Source organism: Esox lucius, chromosome 4 (assembly GCF_011004845.1).
Source record: "Esox lucius isolate fEsoLuc1 chromosome 4, fEsoLuc1.pri, whole genome shotgun sequence".
In the NCBI taxonomy this organism is placed as follows: domain Eukaryota; kingdom Metazoa; phylum Chordata; class Actinopteri; order Esociformes; family Esocidae; genus Esox; species Esox lucius.
In genome coordinates, this window is record NC_047572.1 from 6,508,267 (window position 1) to 6,512,996 (window position 4,730).

The following is a 4,730-nucleotide window of genomic DNA, read 5'->3' on the forward strand; positions in this document are numbered from 1 at the left end:
GGGAGGATGGACGGGGCCATGTATCACGAGATCTTGGCCAACAACCTCCTTCCCTCAGTAAGAGCATTGAAGATGGGTCGTGGCTGGGTCTTCCAGCATGACAACGACCTGAAACACACAGCCAGGGCAACTAAGGAGTGTCTCCGTAAGAAGCACTCATGGTCCTGGAGTGGCCTAGTCAGTCTCCAGACTTGAACCCAATAGAAAATCTTTGGAGGGAGCTGAAAGTCCGTATTGCCCAGCGACAGCCCTGAAACCTGAAGGATCTGGAGGAGGATGAGTGGGCCAAAATCCCTGCTGCAGTGTGTGCAAACCTGCTCAAGAACTACAGGAAACATATGATCTCTATAATTGCAAACAAAGGTTTCTGTACCAAATATTAAGTTCTGCTTTTCTGATGTATCAAATACTTATGTCATGCAATAAAATGCAACTTAATTACTTATTATAAATGTGATTTTCTGGATATTTTTTGGGGGGGATTCTTACGGCCACACCTCCCTGAGCACACCCGATCTCGTCTGATCTCAGAAGCTAAGCAGGGTCGGGCCCGGTTAGTACTTGGATGGGAGACCGCCTGGGAATCCCAGGTGCTGTAAGCCTTAGCCCCTCCATGAACTGCCACCTTAACGCGGTGGAGGGGTTTGAGTACCCGAGTGACCCTAGGAGCTATGTTGTCTGGGGCTATATGCCCCTGGTAGGGTCTCCCAAGGCAAACAGGTCTTAGGCGACGGGTCAGACTAAGAGCGGTTCAAAACCCCCTTAATGATGATAAAGACTTTGAGTTCCGTGACGTCGCCCGGTATGGCGCAGCCGGGGCCCCACCCTGGAGCCAGGCCCGGGGTTGGGGCTCGTAAGCGAGCGCCTGGTGGCCGGGCCTTTCCCCATGGGGCCCGGCCGGGCTCAGCCCGAACGGGCGACGTGGGGCCGCCTTCCCGTGGGCTCACCACCCACGGGAGGGACCATAAGGGGCCGGTGCGAAGTGGATCGGGCGGCAGTCGAAGGCAGGGGCCTAGACAACCCGATCTCTGGACACGGAAACTAGCTCTAGGGACGTGGAATGTCACCTCGCTGGCGGGGAAGGAGCCTGAGTTAGTGCGTGAGGTTGAGAGGTTCCGATTAGAGGTAGTCGGGATCACCTCTACGCACGGCTTGGGCTCTGGAACCACACTCCTTGAGAGAGGATGGACTCTTCACCACTCTGGAGTTGCCCATGGTGAGAGGCGGCGGGCTGGTGTGGGTTTGCTTATAGCTCCCCAGCTCTGCCGCCATGTGTTGGAGTTTACCCCGGTGAACGAGAGGGTCGTTTCCCTGCGCCTACGGGTCGGGGATAGGTCTCTCACTGTTGTTTTTGCCTATGGGCCGAACGGCAGTGCAGAGTACCCAACCTTCTTGGAGTCTCTGGGGGGGGTGCTGGAAAGTGCTCCGACTGGGGACTCTATCGTTCTACTGGGGGACTTCAACGCCCACGTGGGCAACGACAGTGACACCTGGAGGGGCGTGATTGGGAGGAACGGCCCCCCTGATCTGAACCCGAGTGGTGTTCAGTTATTGGACTTCTGTGCTAGTCACAGTTTGTCCATAACGAACACCATGTTCATGCATAAGGGTGTCCATCAGTGCACGTGGCACCAGGACACCCTAGGCCGCAGGTCGATGATCGACTTTGTTGTCGTCTCATCTGACCTGCGGCCGTATGTCTTGGACACTCGGGTGAAGAGAGGGGCGGAGCTGTCAACTGATCACCACCTGGTGGTGAGTTGGATCCGATGGCGGGGGAGGAAGCTGGACAGACTCCTGCCAGAGAGATCTTTAACCACCTCCGGCAGAGCTTCGACTGGATCCCGAGGGAGGCTGGAGATATTGAGTCAGAGTGGACCATGTTCTCCACCGCCATTGTCGAAGCGGCCGATCGGAGCTGTGGCCGTAAGGTCTCCGGTGCCTGTCGAGGCGGCAATCCCCGAACCCGGTGGTGGACACCGGAAGTAAGGGATGCCGTCAAGCTGAAGAAGGAGTCCTATCAGGCCTGGTTGGCTTGTGGGACTCCTGAGGCAGCTGACGGGTACCGGCAGGCCAAGCGGGCTGCAGCCCGGGTGGTTGCGGCGGCAAAAACTCGGGCCTGGGAGGAGTTCGGTGAGTCCATGGAGAAGGACTATCGGCTGGCCTCGAAGAGATTCTGGCAAACCATCCGGCGACTCAGGAGAGGGAAACAGTGCCCTACCAACGCTGTTTACAGTAGAGGTGGGCAGCTGTTGACCTCAACTGAGGATGTCGTCGGGCGGTGGAAGGAGTACTTCGAGGATCTCCTCAATCCCGCTGTCACGTCTTCCATTGAGGAAGCAGAGGATGAGGGCTCAGAGGTGGACTCGTCCATCACCCGGGCTGAAGTCACAGAGGTGGTCAAGAAACCCGCCCTGATCCGCCCTGAGTACCTCAAGTCTCTGGATGTTGTGGGGCTGTCTTGGTTGACACGCCTGTGCAACATCGCGTGGCGGTCGGGGACAGTGCCTCTGGGATGGCAGACCGGGGTGGTGGTCCCTCTTTTTAAGAAGGGGGACCGGAGGGTGTGTTCCAACTATAGGGGGATCACACTTCTCAGCCTCCCCGGGAAAGTCTATGCCAGGGTTCTGGAGAGGAGAATACGGCCGATAGTAGAACCTCGGATTCAGGAGGAACAGTGTGGTTTTCGTCCGGGCCGTGGAACACTGGACCAGCTCTATACCCTCTACGGGGTGTTGGAGGGTTCATGGGAGTTTGCCCAACCAATCCACATGTGTTTTGTGGATTTGGAGAAGGCATTCGACTGTGTCCCTCGCGGCATCTTGTGGAGGGTGCTTCGGGAATATGGGGTCCTGGGTCCTTTGCTAAGGGCTGTCAGGTCCCTGTACGACCGAAGCAGGAGCTTGGTCCGCATTGCCGGCAGTAAGTCAGACTTGTTCCCAGTGCATGTTGGACTCCGGCAGGGCTGCCCTTTGTCGCCGGTTCTGTTCGTAATTTTTATGGACAGAATTTCTAGGCGCAGCCAGGGGCCGGGGGGTGTCAGGTTTGGGGACCACACAATTTCATCTCTGCTCTTTGCGGATGATGTTGTCGTGTTGGCCCCTTCTAACCAGGACCTTCAGCATGCACTGGGACGGTTTGCAGCCGAGTGTGAAGCGGTGGGGATGAGAATCAGCACCTCCAAATCCGAGGCCATGGTCCTCAGTCGGAAAAGGGTGGCTTGCCCACTTCAGGTTGGTGGAGAGTGCCTGCCTCAAGTGGAGGAGTTTAAGTATCTAGGGGTCTTGTTCACGAGTGAGGGAAGGATGGAACGGGAGATTGACAGACGGATCGGTGCAGCTTCTGCAGTAATGCAGTCGATGTATCGGTCTGTCGTGGTGAAGAAAGAGCTGAGCCGCAAGGCGAAGCTCTCGATTTACCAGTCAATCTACGTTCCTACTCTCACCTATGGTCATGAGCTTTGGGTCATGACCGAAAGGACAAGATCCCGGATACAGGCGGCCGAAATGAGCTTTCTCCGCAGGGTGGCTGGGCGATCCCTTAGAGATAGGGTGAGAAGCTCGGTCACCCGGGAGGAGCTCAGAGTAGAGCCGCTGCTCCTCCACATCGAGAGGGGTCAGCTGAGGTGGCTTGGGCATCTGTTTCGAATGCCTCCGGAACGCCTTCCTGGGAAGGTGTTCCGGTCCCGTCCCACCGGGAAGAGACCCCGGGGAAGACCTAGGACACGCTGGAGGGACTATGTCTCCCGGCTGGCCTGGGAATACCTCGGTGTCCCCCCGGAAGAGCTAGAGGAAGTGTCTGGGGAGAGGGAGGTCTGGGCATCCCTGCTTAGACTGCTGCCCCCGCGACCCGGCCCCGGATAAGCGGAAGAAGATGGATGGATGGATGGATTCTGTCACTCACAGTTGAAGAGTACCTATGATAAAAATGACAGACTTTTACATGCTTTGTAAGTGGGAAAACCTGCAAAATCGGCAGTGTATCAAATACTTGTTCTCCCCACTGTAGCTATAAGCCTGTGTAGCGTGTATGTATCGAGTAGCCAGTCATTTTTGAGGATCTCCCCGGTTTTCTCCAAGTACGCTCTTTTCAAACCCTCTCTACCCGCATAAGCACCGGGTCGTAGTAAATATTTTTCATAACCTGACATCATAGAGCATTCGGACAATAATGAGAAGTAATACATGTTTGACATCGTTTTATTTGAGTTTTCGAAATTACACGTCATCCAAGAAATTCAGAAAGGTTACACAAACATTCAGATTTCTACTGATTAGAAAATCTGTAAACTATTTCGAAATACATTCTACATCCACAGCACCACAGTTTTACCACACAGACATCTGTTACATACGTGAACACACATAACAGGTGCCCATTTTTAAAGTCTGTTATCAGCATTTGAAAATATTAGAAATGTATACATGAAGCTGTTTAGAGCCTTTGATTCATCACCATTTGACAACAATTGCAGCCAATCATCAGATGTGTTCCTGACCGTTTCCATATGCTTGTTCAGATTATTAAAACACTTTATACTGACATGGTCTCGGTTATTAAAAGGTCTACACACATTAAAAGGTCTACAAACCTCTCTTGATAGCTTTGTGCATCAACTGATAATCGCTAAACCCGCATAGGATTTGTTTAGGTACATGTAAACACGACAACTGAAGTTACCCATCCTTAGACAGACTCTTTGTTTCGTCACACCAAGATGCTACTGTGTC

At 53.8% G+C, this 4,730-nt stretch overlaps 1 non-coding gene across 1 annotated transcript; it reads left to right on the forward strand.

The window, feature by feature from the left end:
- The first annotated feature begins 483 nt into the window (after positions 1–483).
- Positions 484–602, forward strand: LOC114839138. The gene has a single exon (XR_003781767.1). It is a non-coding gene; the product is annotated as a 5S ribosomal RNA (ribosomal RNA).
- The last annotated feature ends 4,128 nt before the right edge of the window (positions 603–4,730 follow it).